The sequence below is a fragment of the Phodopus roborovskii genome, unplaced genomic scaffold (genome assembly GCF_943737965.1).
Source record: "Phodopus roborovskii unplaced genomic scaffold, PHOROB, whole genome shotgun sequence".
Taxonomy (NCBI): domain Eukaryota; kingdom Metazoa; phylum Chordata; class Mammalia; order Rodentia; family Cricetidae; genus Phodopus; species Phodopus roborovskii.
Window position 1 is genome coordinate 10,924,792 of NW_026126408.1, and position 23,188 is coordinate 10,947,979.

The window sequence follows — 23,188 nt, forward strand, 5'->3', positions numbered from 1 at the left end:
GAGGACCCTGAGTACAGAATTGAGACAGCTTTTATAGGGTTACAACAAAGCCCGCACATCTTAAACCAATCATCTCATAGCATTCAGAGCACGCATGGTGCAGACCAATCAGTTTAAACCATCCAAGCCCACCCTTTATAGACCAAACCATATTCCCATCTTTGGCCCTGTATAATAAGCAACTCAACATGGATATAGGCTGAACTGAACTTGGTAAGGGAAAATAGTTGAAGATAGGTATAGGCAAAGACTTTCTGAAATGGGACTTTCAAAGAGTTCACTACATAATAGCAAGAATGAAATAAATGAGGTTACATCAGAACAATATAGAAACATGCTGCACTTGCACTGCAGAGGGGAGAGCCATTGTGAAGACTCCATCACACAGCAGAAGAGAAACTTCCCAGCTGTACATCTGACAAGAGATTAGTTTCTAGAATGTAAACAGAACTTTCTGTCCCTCCTGATCCTGGAGCCATTTAGTCCCAAATAAACACACAGAGGCTTACATTAAGTGTAAACTATTTGTCTGATGGCTCATACTTCTTATTGGCTAGCTCTTTTTTAATTATTGGCCCCTTTCTATTCATTTGTGTATCTCCATGTGGTCTTGACTTATGGGCGATGGCAGGTCTCTTTGTTCCTTGGCAGCGACATGGTGTCTGTCTGGTGACTCACTCTACGTATTCCTGTTCCCAGCATTCTCCTAGTTTGGCAGCCCCTTCTGTCCTTCCTGCCTGTTTACATTCTGCCTGTCCATTGGCTGAAACAGCTTTATATTCACAGCATAAGAAGAATATCCTCCATCACTAGAAAGCCTAAAAACCTCAAAATTAAAGCAAATAATCTAATTAATAAATGGCTGAATGAATTGAACAGAAATTTCCCAAAAGAATACAAATGGCCAAATAAATATATAAAGAAATGTTCACCATATTGAACCAAGTGAATCAAAATAATATAGAGGTTCAATCTTATCCCAGTAAGAATGACTGTCATCAAGAAAATAAACAAATAAACAGTATGGGGGGCAGAGGTTGTGAAAGTAAACTGTTTGTGGAAATGTAAATTATTAGTGCAGCCAGCATGGAAATAGAGATGTTCCTCAAAAATGTAAATTAGAAGTACATACAGCTGTACCACAAAAGGGAATCCAGGTGGGCAGAGAGCAAATAGACTTGCATGTGTTTACTGTGATGGTGTTCACAATAGCCTAATGATGGAGACAGCCTAGATGCTCAACAGGTGAATGACATGGTGTTATTAGCAGGAAAGTGGATGGCCATGGAGATCATCATATAAAGTGACATAAGCCAGGGTCAAAATGACAAATGTCTTTTCTTATATGCAGAATCTAGGTTAAAGTGTGTACATGTATGCTAGAGAAGCAGAAGGGAGACCATTTGAGATGAGAAAAAAGACCAATGTTGGGGCATGAGAGACTAGTGAGTAAAGAACAGATATTCATGTGTGAAAATGTCATAATGTATCCCATATGTGAATATACTCATAATAAAAAAACAGTAAAACTGTATTTTAGCTTGAAGAAATACTTTCTAAAATTAAAGGCAAACAGAGAAGAGTAGGAATCATTTTCTTCCCGTCACTCAGATTAAAACATTTTATTCTCAGCTTTGATATAATATACTTTTTAAAAAATTAAAAAGAATTCAACAGAACACTAGAAGTAGATATAAATGAAAAATCTTGCTTAATGTCTTTGTTTTATGTTCCATCATAATAGCCAATCTATTGACACAGATGATTTTTAAATAGAAAATTTGCTTTAGTAAAAATAAAGGATAAAAAAGAAACAGATTGAATAAGGTTGGTTTGCACCTCAAACGATTCTAAATCTGTGTCATAAATATTTCTCAATGAGGCTATTAAAAAAAAAATTAGAGCTTTGTCAAAACAGTCCTGATACAGAGTCAGTGGGCTCTGGCTGGTCAAAGATGAGTCCATTTGAGCATTGGTAAGCATCACAACAATGTGAGGAGTCACATCTCATGTTTATGTGTGAGTTCCTAAGATGCTGACTAAAGGCCATTCCTAGTTTTGTCTGAAGCATACTGAGGAACCAACTATAGTTCAGGGAAGCCAAAGAATTAGTGGCTGGGAGGGTATTCTGAGGAGCATTTTAGTTAATAAAAGAAGAAAGGGAGGTAGAACAGAGCTTCACCATTTTAGAACAAATTTCTAACCCTGATAGGTCACCAATGGCTACTAGCATTACAGGAAGGTTTAGTGGGCATTTACAGTGCAACCTTCCCGTGAAGTAGTGTTGCCCCCACATTAAACTTAAACCCAAATCTGATCAAGTCTCTATTTCTAACTTCTAGTTTATGGGAATAGGGTAACATATGAAATGATACACTGGATATTGTCAGCAAAGTACAGGCAGTTGGAAACTCATTGGGACATAGGCTTTTCCCCCAACAGATAAAATATGAGTAAAAGGAGGAACAGAAAAGAAGAGGTTAGGTTACTGGCAATGTTTGAACTTTTAAATGGTCTAGATTTTTGTACCTAAACATCTATGACACAATCATGGCAATTTGAATACTTATTGGGTATTTGATATTCGAGAATTACCCTTAGTTGTAAATATTTAATATTGTACAGTTCTGTTTTCACAGTCGTGATATTTTGGGGGACACATTGAAGTATTCACAGGTACAAGGTATGCTATGGATCTGACTCATTATTGCCCACTGTACAGGGGAGTCTGTTGAGATAAATGAAATTTGCTATGGGATGGTTGGTAATTGTGTAAGTTTGGTGCTCATGATTTGGAATGGGGCAGGGTATATAAGCAAATAGTGCTCTTTGTTCAGTTATGTTCATCTTGCAATTAGCTGAATTCTTAATTCAAATAATTTCTTGAGGATTCAGTAAAAAGATATTTCTCACAAAGGGCAGATTGACTTTGTAGTATTTATTATTTAAGGCTCTATTCTAAGCACTTGATGCAGATTAACTCACTAGATTCTCACAAGAACTCTGATGAGGAGAGAGATGTTAACTGCCAAAAGTTAATTAGCTTCTGAGTGTGGAGCTGGGTTTACTCCAGGCTCCCAGCCTTGCAGTCTGGCGCTTCTCTAACTTTGCAGCTTTCTTTGTGACTTTGAATTCGAATCACTTGTTTTTAAGCATTGTAGTTAATTATTTTTCTACTTGGTTTTTCAGCGTGCTAGTTGATGAGTCCAATTTTAAAAGACCAGTTTTCATTTGTAATTTTGGTTTTGGAACTTGTCTTTAATATTTAGAGAATACAGAAGTCTGTTGAGCTCATTCCTTTATTAATATAAGGAATTTATTTAAGAGACTAAGGATTAGTTTAGTATGTAGCAGAAAAGTCAGAATTAAGTGTGCTATGGCAGCATCTATTGTTTCAAAACTATGTACTTCCATTGATCTGTAAATAGCTTATTTGTGGCTCATTTTTCTCCAATTACTTGTTGGGTTTTTTTTTGTTGTTTGTTTTGTTTTGTTTTGTTTTGTTTTGTTTTTGTTTGGCTTGGTGAATTTCTTTGTGACTCTATATAACATTACACCTCCTCCCCATAACTCCCACACCTGTTACATAATTGCATCCTACTTGACTTTTTATAAGCTACTTGAGATAAAATAAGGCAGTTTACTTACTACACTGTTTAGCACAGACAGTATGTATTTAGTAAATATACCATTCCATTTGAGAAACAACTATTTCATACCACTGTTTAAAAATTGTTCTTTATCCTTTAATATTTAAAATTGTAAAGGAAAAATATTTCTTCATGAGTTAGGAAGTCCTAGGCCTGGGCATGTGAGGAAACTATGAACATGTACAATGGTGATTTTAATGCTGTGTTCTTTATAAAGAACTTAAAAATCATCTTTGAGTTTGAGAAAGGTTAACTAATAATACTAATAGAATGGGATGTCTGTTAGGTGGTGGTGGGGGATCACTTTGGGAGAAAATCTTACATTTTCCAATCCAGTTACAAAGTGCAACATGAGATGCTGATGTGATAGGTAAGTAAGCTCTCGGACTTGGAGACACGAAGGCAAATTTTGATTTTACCCCCAAGAGAAAGAGATGGGTTCACAGTTACAGATAGCCCTTTCCCCAAGTTTCTGGAAAGTGGTTCTTTGATGGACTGGCATCGCTAAGTAAAAGTTGTGTTGTTTTTCTGTGCACTATCATCCTCCTCATTGCAACTCAACTGTACTTTTTAAAAAATATATATAGTAATAAATCTTTAATGATATTTTTGAAAAATTACATAAGTACCTGAGAGCTGCAGATTGTAAAGAAGAATTTCTTTTATATACCAAACTGTACAATTATAATTCTTGGGTAGAAGTGTAGGCTGTTGAGATTAAATATAAAAAGGAGACTTTGCTCCTAGGAGTTATTGGTAAGATAAAACATTGTCGTGAAGGACAAAAACTAATATGACAAAAGCTTATTCTTTCTCCTTTTCAACAGAAATTTTTAAAAATGAAATGCTCTCTTAAAAGAGTCTGAATTCCATGGAAGCCAAAGTCTAATCCACAAGAATAAACATATTTAAAAGGAGTTTAGATTACATTCTGTTAGCTGTTAGTGAGTGAAGATACTGAGACAGTTATTGCTTCAAAAATGACCCTAAGTGAAGTAGTTGTGTGATAGAGAGTGTGTGCTGGAATGTACCCAAGAGGAAAGAAAGCCATTGTGAGTGAAACATAAATATGATAGCTGATAATTACTGCTATATGTCAGGCTTTGTGGTAAGATACTTTGTTTTTTTGATGTGGAGTTCCTATATGCCACCCAGGCTGACTCAGATCTCTTGAGCTTAGCAATGCTCTGTCTCAGCCTTCTGAGTACTTAGGATCACAGGCATACTCTGTGCCACCATGCTTGATTGACACTATATGTTTTAAGATATTATTCCCATTTCCTTATGAGATGTAAGTTATTCTCTCTGTCTTATGTAAGAGGAAACAATTGCACAAAGGCTTACTTAGAAATTAAACAGCTCAGAATAGACCAAGACTTACCCATCTTGTTGCCTTTGGATGAAACAGTTTAAAATGAGGACTTGATTTGTTATCAGAGTGTTAAATATTAGTTATTTTTTAAGTGTAAACAGACTGCAAAGAATTTATATTTTGGAAAACAAAGGACTTGGTTCACTGGTTCAAATTAAACTCACTGGTGGAGCTGCTATAAAATTATTATAGTCACAAGTACATTAGTTGTATGGTATCTTTTGCAAGAAAAGTCATATTTTTAGCATGGTGCTCACTAGTCAAACTACACTTTTAGCTTTTAAAAATGTTTTATAAATTATATTAATTTCACAGAATGATAGATCTTATTGTGACATTTCATACACTAATATAATCATCTCCTGTTTAAAGAAAGGATGCTCTATTGATTTGACAATAGTGGTTTTGCTTCTTGCATTATTTTTGCATTTGTCTGTCTGGTACTGTGGATCAAACCTAAGCCTCTTGTGTGTAGGTAAGTTCTATACCACTGAACTACACCCCTATACCACGGAATTTGATTTGGGATACCTTTTAAATATTTTTCACTTTAATTTCCTCAAATAAAAGTGAACATAGGACTTGGGTGCATATCAGTGATGGAATACTTGGCTAGTATATGCAAGGCCCCTTTATTCGACCCCTACACAACAACAACAAAGATGGAGGGATTTAACATGGAAATACATAATTTAATATTACATTTTTGAGTTCTTAAATGATTCTTTTGTTCAAGAATCTTTAAACTGGCTGGCACAATTGCTCAGTAGGGAAAAAGAGCCTGTTACCAAGCACAAAGCTCTGAGTTCATTCTCCAGGACCCACATAGTGGGAAGAGAGGCCTGATTCCTGCCAGTTGTTTTGTGACCTTCACACATGTGCTGTGGGATGAGCACCCTCACAGATTAATGAGTAAGTGTAATAAAAATATTTTAATAGCTCCTATAAGGTTCTTCCCAGTGAACCATAGGTGACTTTGAACTTGGTAAATAGCCCAGGCTGACCTCAAATTCAATATCCTACTGCCTCAGCCTCCCAAGTACTAAGGATTACACCATGCTCAGCTGTGTTTGTGAGGGGCAGTAGAGGTCAGAAGTTGATATTGGGTGTCTGCCTAAATCACTAGCCACCTTGTTTATTTATTTACTTGTTTTTTTATTTATGTGCATGTGTGTGCCTGCATGCACGTATGCACTCCATATGAATGCAAATGCCCTTGGAGGCCAGAAGAGAGTGTCAGATCCTCTGGAACTGGAGTTAAAAGCAGCAGTTGTGAGTTGCTTGCTGTGGAGGCTAGGACCAAACCCCAAAATCTCTGCAAAAGCAGTAAGTACTTTGAATTGCTGAGCCATCTCTCCAGATCTTTATAGATGAATTTAATACTAGGAAGAATTCCAAGCCCTGAGGAGTATAACTGATAGTAGAGTTTTAGTTGCTTAGGCAGTTTCCATTTTAATTTGAGATTAAAGATGCTTTCTACCTGACTATGGAACATAAAGAAAATATCAAAACAGCAACAAAGCAAACAAAGACAATTCAGTAAATTCTAGAAAATGAACAAAACCGAAAATATATCCTTTTTTGTAACTACAACAGAACAAGTTAACAAGTGTATTAAATATTTTTAAAAACTACTTAATAGTAGATAAAAATATTGTTATTTACTGAGATGGAATAGTAGAACTCATGCTAAGACCAATACTGTGCTTAAAATCAAATCCATAATCCTAATTGAATTTGCTATTAGTGGAGAAGAAAGTGATGTGCTCAACATTTAGTTTCAGAATTCAGTAAAACAAACAAAACTCAACAAAATAAAGAAAACTGAGTGGTAAAGATGCTGATAACAAGACAAACTAAGAACAAAGGAGTGGCAAGACAGAAGCCACATAAATAAATAGGATTTGAGGCAGAAAAGAAAAATAGATAAATATATGACAGATCCAGGGGAAATTTGAAAACTAACTTGGACTGACTCAGACCCCCTAAATGTGGGTCTCAGAAGGCCTAGGCAGTCTAAGGGACCTCTGACAGTGAAACCAGGATGTATCCCTGGAGCATGAAAGGACTTTGGGAGCACATTACCCATGGAAGGATACTCCCTTAGCCTAGAGGCAGGAGGGAGGGACTAGTCCCTACTCCAAATGACTTGACAAATTTTGTTGATCGCTCCTGGAAGGCATCACCCTTCCTGTGGAATGGGGGTTGGATGGGATGGGAGGGGGGTCAGGGGGTATGGGAGGGAGAGTGAAATAGGATTGATATGTAAAATAAGAAAAATTATATAAATGTGTGTGTGCGCGCGCACACACACACACACACACACACGCATATATATTGAGAGAGAACACTATTAACTTTATGTCAGTTTATGGGAAATCTCCTTAACATTATTAGGAAATAATTGAATTGATTAAAAGAAAGAAAGAAAATCTGGGCAAACTAATATCATGGTAGGAAGCTTAAAGGGATTTTCTTTATAAGTTGATTCTAGGGCAAGATTGCCAGTGAATTCTTTTACACTTTCAAGAATTATATAATGTCTATGGTGAGAAATATACCTCTGATTATAAAAAGAATCAAATATATCCAATTAGTGCTATAATATTCTGAAAAGTCCAGAGAAGGGTAGTTTTAATTTTTGTGTTTCTTTTGTTTTAGACAGGATCTCATGTAGTACAGGCTGTCCTTTAATTGACTATGTAGTTGAGGCTGGCCTTGTATTGTTGATCTTCCTGTCTCCCCTCCCTAGCTCTTGGATTATTGGTGTGCCCCAGTATACTAGGCTCAGTAAGTGATTTGTTTTTTTCTGGAGAGTATGTTTTTCCTGGTTAGTTCATTCACATAGTCAAGAAAAGTCAGCTATGTATCAGGCTGTATACAAACGACACAATAACATGTACCTAATAAGGAGTAACAGGCAAGCATATAAACAAGATCAGTAATTCTGGAAAGTGCTTTGAAGACAGTGTGGTGTGGCAGAGTTAATGGCTAGAGGACTCTCTGATGACGTAGTTTTTGAGGTAAAATATGAAGGCAAAAAGAAAGACTACATTGAGAGAGGAAAAGCAAAGGAAGCGGGACCTTCTCTAAAGGCCCTAATGGCATGTGAGATCTTGACTAGTATATATGAGGATGTTCTTTGTGTATGCATATGAATGTGTGCAACATATGCCCAGGTGTATGTAGGGCGGAAGGTGTTGTCAGATATCGTCCTCAGTAGTTCTCTACCTTATTTTTTCAGACAGTGTCTCTCAATGAACCTCTGGTTTATTAATTTTACTGGAAAAGATCACCAACAAGACCCAGAGACCCTCTTGTCTCTGCCTCTCCAGCATTGGGATTACAGGAGCACACTGCCATACCTAGGTATTTGTGTGTGCAATTCCTCATGCAAATACTTTACTGGGTAGGCCGTCTCCTGGCCTCCTTGATGAGGTTAATAAGAGTGACTTACCTGATCTACATAGTGAGTTCCAGAGCATCGAGAGCTGCATTAGAGAGCCTGTCTCAAAACAACAGCAGCAGCAGCAACAACAACAACAAAACCCAAATGTTGTTCATTTGTTTCACTCAGTTTCCTGGTTGTCTAATCTGAGATGACACAAACTCCATCTCAGCAGTTTGTGGAAATTCATGATCATCTTTTCCATTTTCTTTTCCTGTGGGCTATGATGTAAACCTAATCAAAAAGCAGAAAATAAGTAATCTTATCTAGGCCCAGCTTCGAACAAGTCAATCATACCACTATCTTTAAGGCTCAGGGAACATTGTGGAAGAGGGAGCAGGAAGTATGTAAAAACCAGAGTACAGAGTGAACAGTCATTAACTTGCATCTGTATAGTCACTGTACTGGGTCATGTAAGACCAGCTGTATCAACAGTCAGTCAAAGAATGGGGAGGGCCTCACAGGCCCTACCTACCCTCTGAACTATTCAGTCAGTACGTTCCTGGAGAAGAGGAATCACTGTCTTTACTCCTCTCCTTTCTGCTAAGCTCACCATGGTTCATAGCTCCAAACTCATAGTTGATCTTGGTAGGTCATAAAGTTAAATGAATAGGCAAAAGCTTTCTAGAGATTGTCATAGAGTGGAGAAGGTAGACAAGGGTGCTAACGAGGTAAGAGGAGAGAATGCTCAGAACACAAAACATACATATGTGAAATTGTGGAAAAAATTAAAATATAACAATATGTGGATCTTTGAGAGTTGGTTGTGTGAAGATGTGAGTGTGAAGCTCAAGTTGCCTTAGAGACTTCAGGATAGTAGAGCTGTCAGAACCATGAGATAGCCACCAAGAAGAGCTGAAGAGGTAGAGTGTGAAAGAGAGGACCTGCATGGCTATAGGTGGCAGAACTGGAGGGTGGAACTACTCAAGCTCTTTGGAAACTTGCCAATTTTATCACAAGCCCCAATTGTTGGGCATGGGGTTGTAGGATGTGGTGATTGCCTGTGTTTTGGGTTTGCTTTGATCTGATCATTCTTTGTTATGCTTTGATCTCTTTGGGGGTAAAAATACTTACTAGCTGCTTCAAGCTCCTGCTGCCATGATGGCGTGCATCCTGAATCATCTGCCACCGTGAGCCCTTTGTCCCTGCAGTTGTTTTTGTCAGAGTATTTTATAACACTAAGGATAGAGACTAAGACGCCTATATTTAAAATAAATAAATGAATAAGTAAATAAAGCTTGGCTTAAACAACATTGAAAAGATTTGTAGACAGTAGTGTATATTTATCCATAGCCATGTAGTTATTTATCCATATCTAGTATAGTTATCCATAACCATCTAGATTGTATTAATCCTTTTCCACATTCTGACAAACTGCTTCCCTTCACCTGTGTTTGCTTTAGTAGTCTCTTCACACATTATAATTTCCTGGATAAATTTCAGTAATTCTTGGAATTTAACTGCTTTTCTTTTTTGGCTAAAATCACAGTTTCAGTTTTCTGTAGAGAAACCCTGAATTAAATAGCTTCCTTTCAGTCAGCTGGAGACCTCTCACAGATTGATAGCCAGCACCTGGGTGATAGTACTTGGTAAAATGCAGATTGGTGACACCAGTATCTTGCAGCTCTGATCATTCTCTGGTCTATTTTGAGAGACTGCACAATTTCTAGTGCCTTTAATTGCCCTTGCTTGGCTTGCAACAGACAACTTTTGCATCACAATAGCTTTTTAAATTTAGTGCTCTGTCATGATTTAGTCTTTCTGAAAACTGTTTCAAATAAATCAGGCTTTCAAACTATGTTAAAATTCAGCTGCAAGTAAGTTTACCTAAGCTCTTGATATCTGTGGTCCCTGATAGATGTAATGAAGCTTAAGGATCCCATAGGCTTACACACAGGGTACAGTAACATTTTTACAATGTACTCTTTCACCTATTTACTGGTAGGATTTTTTTTATTATTATTATTCAATTATTCTTTCTGAGATTTAGTACCTACATATGTTAAGAAAATAAAAATCTCCTTAGAACTGAGGAAATGTCAATTAGGGCCATAATTACAATAATCATAAAAATCTGTCAATGGTATAATTGCTTACATTTTAGGATAATCAAATAGCAGTTAGGAAATGTAGCATTGAGCCTGTCCAGATACAGATGTTATGGTTTACTTTTTAAAATTGAAAAGCCAGTAGAACCTGCAAAAATCTAAAATAAGCAAACTGTAAAGCAGTGAGTGTATAAAATGAAGCACATTTTTAATGAAGAAATTTGTATAGTTAAAACTTTAAAAAAGACTTTCCAAATATGACCCTAAATGACTACTGTTTTATTAAAAAAAAAAAAAAAAGACTGGGTTATAGACAACATAGAATAAATAGACATGAGGAAAATAGTTGATATTCATTGGAAATTAAAGCAATAATATTTTTTTCTTATTGAGCAACAATAAGAGTTCCATAGGGAACCAAATAGGCGCACACTGCTTTTTGAGTTGGAACAGCTCATTTGAAGCAATATGGTAGTACATGTCTTAAAAGCCATACACATATCCAAGGTTGTTGATTTAATAATACCTTTGGAAACTGACTCTAAGTAAACAATTCAAGGGATAACAAAGCTGTGTTAGAATTATATTCACAATAGTATTTCTATAATAGTAAAAACTAAAGCTGACCCCATTGGTTAGCAGTGGGAAATTTAATGCTAGTTCACAGTGCTTACATAGAAGTGTAAATGCAACAGTTATGATATCATTTTTGTCCTTTGCCGTTAAAGTAGTGCCAATAATAGCATGGAGAACAGAGGTTACTCAACAGTTACTTAGTATTGATCTTTAAGACAAACAAATCCATGGAGTAATATGTTTTTAAAAACTAAAACATATATGATGAAGCTTTCTTTGCTTGTTTTGTTTTTAAAACTAGGTCTCATGTAGCTGAGGCTGGTTTTAAACTCAATATGTAGCCAGGGATAGCTTGAACTACTGACTTAGCTTCCTCCATCTTTCATGTTCTGAGATTGTAAGCATGTACTGCTTCTGCACCTGGCACTGAACCTCTGTTTAAGAAACTTACTAAGAGAGGTGGGGAACAAACATGTTGTTTGGTGGAAATTTTTGGGAGGAATTTGAAATAGGGTTTAGAAGTTTAGGGGGGATATGGATTCTCTAGTGAGCCTGAAGGTAGGGAAGGCAATTGGAGAGCCCAGGGACAGCCTGCCATCTGGGCCCGACTGGAGTACAGGTAGGAGATATAGACACGGGTAAGGGCAGGCTTCTGAGTGTGCTCGAAATTCAAGCTACTTGGTAGGACTTCATTCTTCAGCATAGGAAGTCACAGGCAACTTTTTTTAAAAATCAGAATTAAGAGCTATGTAATTGTAAAGATTAGTCTGGCTCTGATATGGACACCAGGCTCACAGAATTATGTGTTGTGTGTTGGAAACTGATTCGGGCTTCCTGTGAGTTGTTTCAGTGGTGGCTATCAAGCTGGGGTCCTTATTTTAAACTGGGAATAGAATTCTGGCCATCTATGTTTTTGAACAAATACTATTTTTGTTAATTCTGAAAGAATTTTCTTGTAGGAAAAGATAGTGTTGTTACAGTAAATTAAGAATCAATATAGTTATTTTACTAATAACTTGCAAAATGTTTACCAATAAAATGAAACTTTAGACATGTCTGTTGACTTTAACCAATCAGTGTGTTTTTTTTCATTTACTTATTATAATATTCACTCTCTTCACTGAGTACAGAAGAACACTGGCAACTGTCATTGCATTGTCAAATTTTTTGCTAAAATATGTTTGTAAAATTATAACACTCTAGTGAAGAATCCAATTTTAAATGTTTTTACATTATAAATTGAAGATCAGGTTTTCTCTTTAGGGCTTTTGAAAAAGTAGGCTTGTTTCCCCAGCATTTACTATGTTAACAGCAGTTGGGTAGTGAAGTTGACATTTATGAAGCAGGCTGTTTTGCTGAATTAGGATCCTGAAATTTGTTTGAAAAGAACTAAGAAGAAGTTTTAAAGAAAAACCAATTTGTTTCCAATTATTGTGTAAAACTAAATCTTCATCATAAATTTATCTTTAGATAAACATATGCAGACTTTTAAAAATGGCATTCTAATAAGCAGTTAGTTGCACAGTGTTACGAAGCATCCTTGTTGAAATTCAGTATTTTAAAAATTAAATGTAAGCTTTGACCTTTCTACCAAATGGTGAGTTTTTAATTGAATTGACTATTCAGTTAAGTTGTTTGAAGAGTAGTTTAGAAGACTATGCCCAAGTGCCTAACAAAACGGTTTTATTTTAGAGCTAGGGGTGCTGAACTAGGGCTTGCAGAAGTTTGAATCATGAAGCATTTACTCAGCAAGCATGAGTGTTTGCTGTGCTTGCCAGATGTTGGGTTTGCACAAATGTGTAGGATTATCTGTTAGTCCTTATGGACTCAGGATCTTTTATAAACTATGTAACATATTTTGAGATGAAAGTAGTTGTAATACATCATGGGTACAGAGATTATTTGGAGGGAGACGAGAGGAGGGAAAAGTTTGAGCTCTGCAGAGAAGATGCATGAGCCAGAGCTTGAGTAATGAACAAGAACACTCTCCTTGGACTGGGGAGATGGCTCTGTCAGTAAAGCACCTGCCATAGAGGTGTGGGCTCCTGAACTCAGATCCCCCCCCATGTAAAAGCCTGGCACATGGCACACATCTGTAACCTCTCAGCATGAGGAGTGGCAGCTAGCTCATTAACCAGCCACACTAACCAAATCTCCAGGGTTAAAATACTAAGGCAGAGACATTGGTGAAGACACCCAAAACTGACTTCTGGCTGCGCACACACACACAAAAACACACTCCCTGGAGAAGAGGGAAGGAAGATGTTGGCAGTTAGAGTGCTTCACTGAAGACATGCAGAAAGATGTTCTTTTGTCTCACTAAATGCAAGTATATATGTATTTTGATTTCTCTAATTGGTACATATAGAATAAAACTTGTGTTATCAGCCAAATCACTTCTTATTGAAGTTACTTAGAATCTTTTCTATATTGAAGCTGAAATTACCTACACTGTAAAGAGTCATACCGACTCTTTTTGGTGAGATAACAGGAATGGTCATGGTAGTGATTACTTCGGTATGTTTTTTGGTTAAAACCTTTTGTTCTATACATTCAAGTCTGGCACATTTACTGTGTATTAATTTGATCTAAATAATATTAAAATAGTGGGTAAAATCACACTTCTTCCAAGTTAGCATTTTAAGAACTGAGTTCCCAAGGAAGATTTCAATTATCCATCACCAAATAGAAAATTAAGCATAAATTATATATCAGAGACCAGAATATATAAAGTTCAGGCTTTCATGGAACTGACTTTTTAGTGGAGGAGACAGGTAGGTATTAAAGAGAAAAATATTTCATTTCAGGTAATTGTTATAAAAAAATGAAACATTAGTGTAACACCTAGCCATTTGTGAAAGGGAAGAATTGTCATTTTAGATATGGAAACCAGGTAAAGCCTCAGTTAGTCAACATAGCTCTGGTTCATTGATTATGTTCTTTTAATCTGGTGGGCACTGAATTCACTGAAGCTAGAAGTTTGAAGAGCTATGGAGCTGGCAGTTATGGTTATTTCACAGAATATAACTGCTGGAAATGAAGGAAATGAAACAACAGAGTTGGGTGTGGGTGGTGAGAATGTAGCTCAGTTCTGAAAACGGAACCTGTCAGTAAAAACAGTCCATTCCTTTCTCCTCTCCTTTTGGAACTTTGAAGACAAAAATGTTACATTTTCTCTATTTGTTCTTCATCTTCATTTCCCTAAGGCTTCAATGATTATTTTTATATTCACATTGATTGTTTCTATTGATCTGTCTTCAAGTTCACTATTCTTTCTTCATATATTTTCATTTGCTATTAAGTTAACCCTGTGAGTTTAATTTTGGACATGTAATTTTACTTCTGAAATATCCATTTGTTAATATATTCTATTTCCTTGCTTAATCTTTGTGTTACTCCATCTGTTTCAGTTGTTTTCAGAATTGTTTTTTGGAACATTTTACTGATGCTGCTCTAAAGTTCTTGCCAGATAATTCAGATATCTGTGTCATCTTGGTATTGGTATTTGTTAATTTTCTCACTTAAGTGGAGACTTTCCAGAAACAGTTTCATTTTTTTTTCATAATGAGAATATTATAAAGACAAATTAGGAAACTATGACTAAAGAAGAAAATAAAACCAATTGAGCTGTTTAAGCTCAGTGTTTTTCTCTATAAAGCAGAAACAATACCTACTATTTAGACTTATTATAAGGTTTTTACATAAAACCATATTTATAAAATATCTAGCCCTATCTATAAAACATGACAAATATTCAGAAAACATTCACTTTTCTTTTTTTCTGATGACAGCATTTTGAAATCATTACCTTAACAATATAGCATTTCAAGGGAAAGCTGCTATTAAAAAAAAAAAATCTTAACCCCCTCCCCAACACACACCAGTTCTCAAGGTCCTGTTTTTAAAATAGAGATCAGTCTGTTCATGGACAATAGCTTAGCTTTTCCAGGGAAATAAACCCTTCTGTTATTACACCTAGCATGCCTTCCTTATCACAGACCTAGGAAGCCCTTCCACTTATTCTGTCCTTTAGCAAATCTCTTCTGTGCTTACTGCTCGTCTGGAAGAGAAGTCAAATTAGGTATGGAGGTACCTTTCCCTTCCACCCTAAGGATTGTTTAACACATGGGAAAGGTAGAAGACAGGAGAGGAGGGGAACCAGAGAGAGTGGTGACAAGTTAGCATGGAAAAGTGACAAACTTAGGAAGTGTTTACAGCTTCTAAAATTTGCTGGGAGCCATGGGCTCTTCCTGGGTTGGTCATTAGAAGCCTTTTAACTTTCATCATGTTGCAAGATTTTCCTGGGAAGTTCACATTTAAGCTGACTCCTGAAGGTTGAGTTGGGATTACTATGTGGAAGAGGAAGAATGCGCCAAGCAGATAAAATAATTGTGTCTAAAGTTATATGTAAGATGCTGAAAGGACAGCAGCATAATAGTTAAGGTGGTAGGCTACTTGTAAGATACTGAACATACAGATGTTGGGAATATTATAGAGTCCAGAAACTAGTTTGGTGGTAAAGGGTAGCATTTTTAGTAAGATAGTATTGACTTTGCATTCATATGCAAGGAAAATGGACTGTGATTCTATTTCATATCTTACAGAGCATTAACTGCAAGTACATTATACATCTAAAATGTAAACTGTGAAACCATAAAGCTTTAGGAAGAAAACAGAAAACAATCCTTCATAGCTTCAGGCTAGGAAAGGTTCTTAGCCAAGGCATCAGAGTGCAGTCCATTAAAGAAGAATGGGAGATTGGGCTTCATAAAAAGTAAGAGCTTTTGCTGTAAAAGACACTGTGTTTAGAGAATGAAAATACTATCTCCAGACTGAAAAGTACTCAGACCCAGGAAAGGGCTCCTATCAAGATTATTATCAAAGAGCTCTCAAACACTACAGTAAAGAACACCCAGTTTAAAAATGAACAAAGCAAGAATTTGGGAGAATGCTAAGCCAAGCCATGTGCAAGTGTGAGGACCTGTATTTAGATCCACAGTACCCACTTAAAGACTGGGTATCAGTCTGACAGCTGGGGAACCAGCATAGGGCTAAACCAGATTCCCTGAACATGGGGTGTCAGTTGGGAGACCAGGACAGTCAATGGGGCCTCTGGCAGTGGAACCAGTATTTATCCCTAGTGTATGGACTTTGGGAGCCCATTCCCTATGGAGGGGCACTCTCTCAACCTAGACACATGGGGAAGGGCACTAGGTCCTGCCCCAAATGATGTGTCAGACTTTTGATGATCCCTCATGGGAGGCCTCAACCCTCCCTGGGGAGTAGATGGGGGGGTGGTATGGGGATTGTGGGGGAATGGGAGGACAGGAGGGAGAGGGAACTGGGATTGGTATACAAAATAAGATTGCTTTTAATTTAAATAAAAATTTATTTAAAAAAGAAAAATAGAACAAATATAAAGACTGGATATAGGGCTGGATAGATGGCTCAGTGGTTAAAAGCACTGACTGCTTTTCTAGAGGACCCAGGTTCAATTCCTAGTACTCATATGGCAGCTCACAAATGGCTGTAACTTCAATTCTAGAGGTTCTGGCATCTTTATACATACACAGTAGGTAAAATACCAGTGCACATAGAAATAAATAAAAGTCTAAAAATAAAAAGACTGGGTATAATAATCCCGCTACTGGGGAGTGGAGAGACAGGAGAACCCCTGGAGCTTGGTAAGTGGCCAATCTATCCAAATCATATGGTTCTAGGTTCAGTGAGACTGTCTCAAAAAATCAGTGGGCAACTGAAAAAGAATTCCCATGTTGGCCTCACAAATAGAATCTGCACACACATGACATATACAACAAACATATACACACAAAATTAGACGCAAATATTTTATCAAAGGTTGATAAGTAAGATCAATTAAAATATTTAGAATCATCAACCCTTGCAGCCTTTCCACTCTCCTAGGGAAATTCAGATTAAATCCACGATGAGATGCTACTAAACAACAATTTACATAAATAATATAGGAAATAATGACAATACCAGGGTCACCCAACATACAGAAAACTAGAACTCTCATACATGACTGGGGACAATGACAAATATATATATATCATTAAGTAATACCAGAACAAATTTACATTCTCAGAAAAGCTGCAAATATAGGACAAGATTTTCATACATCCCACTTTCCCATAGTGCTCACAGCTTACAAAACTGAGGGATACTCTCACCCTAAATATGGGGACTGGGGGGAGGGGAGGGCCTAGGTCCTGCCCCAAATAATGTGACAAACTTTGATGATCCCCTCCATGGAAGGCCTCACTCTACCTGGGGAGTAGATGGGGAGTCAGTGGGTGGCATGGGAGCGTGAGAGGGAGAGGGAACTGGTATTGATATGTAAATTAAGATTATTTCTAATTTAAATAAAAATATTAAAAAACTGAAACAGTTAACATTGGTAAATTACTATTGTTGTTGTTTGTTTGAGACCAGGTTTCTCTGTGTATTTTGGAGCAGGTCCTGGAACTTGCCCTGTAGATCAAGCTGTCCTCAAACTCACAAAGATCCACCTGCCTCTGCCTCCCAAGTGCTGGGATTAAAGGCATGTGCCCCCACTGCCCGGCATACATTATTTTTAATTAAGCACTATATCCAGTGTTTATAATAGCTCTGTTCACAATCACACAGGCTGGAAGCAACCCAAATGTTTTGAAAGGATGAAATGATAAATTTGGTGCATTTATAAGTTGATGACTAAGCTATGAGAAGGAATGATTTATTGACACATGCAACAGTTTGAGTCATTAGAGGCATTGTGCTGGGTGAGGGAAGTTAGCTTCAGGCAATTGATGCTATGTGGTTCCACTTGAATTCTAGTATTTGGGGAACAACAATAACAAAAAACCCTCTTGTGATGGAGAACAGTTGCCAGTTAGGTGCTTTAAGAAGGGTGACTTAAGCATGAGGAAATCTTAGTTTGTGTGGGGGCTGCTAGGTGAGTATAGAACTTGTAATTTGCAAATAGTAGTAGTTTTAAAGTTCTATACACACATTTATATTCATAGAACTATACTCAAAAAGTGGTTATTGCATATTCACTTACAAAAGACTGTTTAGAAGTGAAGCTAAAGTGAGAACATTTGACATAGCTGAAACAATAGCAAAAATGATATGATGAAAAACTAAGTAGAGAGAAACTCTACCATATAAAATTTATGGATTTTAACAGTTTTGAGGAGTTATTGAATTGTCTGAAACAGGTGAATGACCTTCTTAGAGTACATCTTTTAAAAAAATAAAATCTTTACTCATTAATTTGGGAAAAGAATTAGTGGGGAGAAGTCAAAGCTATAATAAAAGAATTAGCTTATGAGGTATTTATTTCTTGTATCTTTCAAAACTTTTGGGAACAATCATGGTCCTAAGGTCTGTTTTAGTATTATGACCATTGTGATGACAAATGAAATTATTATTACAGTTCTGTTTCTTGTGTGTAACAACAACACATGCCTTTATCCATTTAACCACCTTGATGTTTTTAACTTTAAAAATCATAACCTGTCAAACCTATTCTTTGTTGTTTATTATTTATTTACTTATTCTTATTTATTTATTTATTTATTTATTTATTATGTATACACTGTTCTGCCTTTATGTCAGAAGAGGGTGCCAGTTCTCACAGATGGTTGTGACACCATGTGGTTGCTGGGAATTGAACTCAGGACCTCTGGAAGAGCAGTCAGTGCTCTTAACCACTAAGCTACCTCTCCAGCCCCTATTTACTTATTCTTGATTTAAAAGTTTATCTATATTACTGGGCTATGGTGATGCACACTTTTAATCCCAGCATTCAGGAGGCAGAGGCAGGTGGGCCTCTGAGAGTTTGAGGCCATCCTGGTCTGTAGCAAGTTCTAGGTCAGCCAGAGCTGTCAACACAAAGAAACCCTGTCTTGAAAAAAAAAAAAAAAACAACAAAGTTTATGCCTGTGATATTTTTAAGTGCACTGTGTGCATGCCTAGAACCCAAGGAGGCCAGTAGAGAGTGCCAGGTCCTCTGGAACTGGAGTTACAGATAGTTGAAAGCTACTGTGTGGGTGCAGGAACTGAATACCTCCCCACACACTGCTGAGCCATTTTCCCAGCTGCAGATTATCTACTGTTTTTTAAGACACTGTGGCCCAGGTTGGCCTTGAACTCACACTATTCCTCTGCTTCCTAATGCTAGGATTACAGATGTGTGTTATCACTCCTGCCTTTTTTTGGGGGGGGGGTATTGTATGCCCCAGTTATTATTTTTCAATAAATAAATGGAATTTAATAACCGTATTCCACATAGAGTGTCTAGTGAGTATTTTGGTTTCAATAGAATTGTCATCCTTGGGGAGGAGGGTACTTTAAGAGCTCCCACACTGTGCTTGCTTGTCTTTTTTTTTTTTTTTAAAGGGTCTATGTAGCTCAGATTAGCTGAGGATGGCCCCAACTTATCATCCTCCTGCCTCCCTGTCCCATGTTCTGGGGCTGTAGGCATGCCTGGTTTTATGTGGTGCTGGTGATTACCTGGGCTTGGTAAGCATTTTACTAACTGAGCTGCATTCTCAGCTCCTGGCTTAGCAGCTTTTAAAATATTATCTGTGCAGTTCTTGAAAAGTTATTACACTGACCCAGATTTTGAAAATAGCCAAAAATAGAATAATGAAGTCCTGCCTGTCTTAAACAGTTACAATTCAGGGCCAACCTTGTTCTTATCCATACTTCTATATTTTTCACTCTCATATTTTGAAACAAATCCAAACATCATGTAAACACTTCACTATTTATCTGGGAAAGGTAAAGTTTTATATATTTTTGTCTTTTTAAAGAAAGCATAATCAGGCAGTGGTGACACATGCCTTTAGTGCCAGCACTTGAAAGGCAGAAGCACGTGGGTCTCTGAGTTCAAGGCCAGCCTGATCTACAGAGCAAGAAACAGTATAGTCACGATATAATACAATTATTAGCTATTAATTATTCACTATTTATATTTAGTGTTCAAATACATATAGTCAGATTTATCAATATTTTTCTTTAATTCTGATGTGTACATTTTAATTTATTTGAAAAACTACTTTGCTCAGATGCATAAAAATACTCACTTATATGTTTATATATGCTGGTTAGAAAACATTATAAAATGTATTATCTTACCAGTTTTTAAGTGTTAATTCATATTATCATCCAAAAAAAATCTCTAGAAGTTGCCTTGTATTACTTTACTATTTTTGTTGACCAACTTTGCTGCCTTCTTTCTCCAGTTATACTTTTTTCTAATAACCAGATTTAATTTCCATATTGGGGTATTTAATCCATCTGAACTTTTTTTCCTTTTTGATGGTATGGCATATAAATCACATTTTTATTTAAATGGCTTGCCAATTAAATGTCACATTGTCTTACATTCCACCACCAGATTCCAAGCATGCCAAAAGATAGTAAACAATAGAAAAAATTAGAAGTACACAGATGTATTTGTGGGCTGCAGTTAAAATTTGTATGGCAATGAATCTGTACATGTTTATGTTTTTGAATTACTTAAGTTCTCTGTGTGTGTGGGGGTTAGAGGGCAACTTTAGTTCTGTCTGCCTCTGTATATGTTTGTCTCTGTGTTTCTGTCTCTCTGAGTGTGAGCATATATGTCCCTCTCTCTCTCTCTCTCTCTCTCTTTCTCTCTCTGTGTGTGTGTGTGTGTGTGTGTGTGTGTAGGGCAACTTTAGACAGTGGGCTCTCTTCGTCCACCATCTTCCTGAGGCAGGGTCTCACTTGTTTTGGCATATTTCAGGCAGCTGGCCTGCTTGCCTCTGTGGGAGTGCAGGGATCACAGATGCACCTCCAGCTTCCTTATGTGGCTTCTGGGAATTGAATTCAGGCCCTGGTCTTTTCCAACTAATACTTTTACCTGCTGATTCATCTTGCCACTATCTTGTAACTTCAGGTGCCCCCCCCCCTTTTTTCTGGCCAGTTCTCACCTTTTGGGAGTTGATGGCATAGATCTGTTGCTGTAGTCACACAGATCTCAAAGCTCCATTTATTTACTTTCTCTTTGTTGTTAAAATCGGAAAGCACTGTTGTCTTTCAGGTCTGAGTATCTTTCCTCTGCACCCATCCATTAAATCTTGCATTTTAACTACTATAATTTTCAAGTCTGAAGTGTCTCATTGGTCCTTCCTTGTCATCTCCCTTACTTTGCTATCTTTTCTATATTATTCCTCTGAAGATTATTTCGTTCTGTTTCAAATATGTGAGAAAAATAAAGGGAAAGAGAGGCAGACACAACTCCTTTTTAGATCATTTATGCATCTCCAGCATCTTGGTATTGCTATCTACATATTTCCCCTTTTCATCCAGTTATTTATAACATTTCTGTTATAAATTTATGTTCCCAGTTCTTGGGGCTGGAGAAATGGCTCAGTGGTTCAGAGCTCTTTATGTAGACCCCAGTAGGGTTCCCAGCACCTATTATCAGCTGGCTCACAAAACATCTGTGACTCTAGCTCCAGGGGAACCTGAAGTCTCTGTTGCCTCAGGCACATGCACACACACAGAGTAAAAAATAATAAAAATAAATCTAAAAAAATCCTGATTTGTAATAGAAGTGATTTTCATTGGATACTTGAACATTGTGGTTGTTATGTTCTGAGATCCTATAATCTATTTAAATATCCTAGTTTATCTGGATATGGTGGCAAAATCCCTGTACTCCAGTACTTGGAAGGATGAATCAGGAAGATTATGAGCTGGAGACTAGACTGTGCTGTGTAAAACACCATGTCTCAAAAAACAAAACCAAACAAACCCTCATTTAGCTAACCTCTGCCATTGCTGCTCCAGCATGGGAAGGAGGCAATGCCTCATTATTACCCCAGGGTTAGGATTTCAAGTTCCCACTTTGCCTCTTAATACTCAAGTTGGGGGTTGATTCTCCTCATTCCCTGGTTGAGAGAGGCAGGAGTGCTTCATTGCCTCATTATAATTAATATTCCCCATGTGGCCTCTACAGGGGCATGTTCCCTTTGCTGTGCATTGGTAAAAGGCATAACTATTCTAGGTTTCCTCTGTCACTAGTCCATGGCAGAGAAGCTAATATCAGGTGAAAATTTAAACATTCTGCATGGTCTTTACTGACAGCATGGAGAAAGAGGTCTTGTTAACAGCTGCCAGGCACTGAATCACTGCTGGTCTCTGATCCTACTCTGGTGGAGAACTGGCTTCCAGTGTAGCCTGAGGCATGCTGCTCCAAAGCGGCTTCCATTTGACTGTGCTGGTAGTGATGGAATGGGAACCACAGAGCTCCCACTGCCAACCTCTGCTCAGTGTTTTTGTGTTTGACTAAGTAAAATAGCTTTTGTCTGCATTGTCCTGTTCCTGATTGTTTGGCAAGGGAGAGCCAGATTTTGTTTAGGTTGGTACTTGGTTGGTTGGTGTTTTTAGGGAGTTCTTGACTTCTGAGTGCTTCCAGGCTGCCAACTTCTTTGGGTTCACTTCTATCATATACAATGTACCAAAGAAAGTTCATAAATATTTCACATGAGTTTACTTGGATACATGATCTGTCTTCTCACTACCTTGAGATTTCTTATGCATGTGACAAGTAAGTCCAGGGCTTTTAGTTTTACTTGGTGGGGGGAAAGGGGCATAGGAAAAGGTATCTCCTTCCCAGAGGTGAAACTCGGCAAATACTTTTAAGATTTTTCCTTTCTTTTCCTGTCTGGAGAGAGAGGGAGAGGGAGAGGGAGAGGGAGAGAGACAGAGAGTCTCTCTCTCTCTCTCTCTGTGTGTGTGTGTGTGTGTGTGTGTGTGTGTGTCAGTCTGTCTGTCTGTCTGTCTATCTGTCTGTCTGTCTGTCTGTGCTTTTGGGGTGCAAATCCAGGATATCATAGAGGTTAGGCAAGTATTTTACTACAGATCCCTACTGCCAACTCAAGTATTTTAAATGTTCAATTGCCCTATTTTCATTTTAATTATAACTAAAAATCCCTTTTTTCTTATGTGTGGCTTGAGTGGGTAGAATTTTGTTTCTGTGGCTCACTTTTAGGACTTTAATTTTTAAAAATGAAAGTGTAGCTCATTATCTACAAATGTAAATTTCCAAATTAAT

The 23,188-nt window shown here is 37.2% G+C and overlaps 1 protein-coding gene across 7 annotated transcripts in view; it reads left to right on the forward strand.

The window, feature by feature from the left end:
• Nucleotides 1–23,188, forward strand: part of Ncoa1 (nuclear receptor coactivator 1) — a 204,918-nt gene that overhangs the window by 67,963 nt on the left and 113,767 nt on the right. The window lies entirely within an intron of this gene.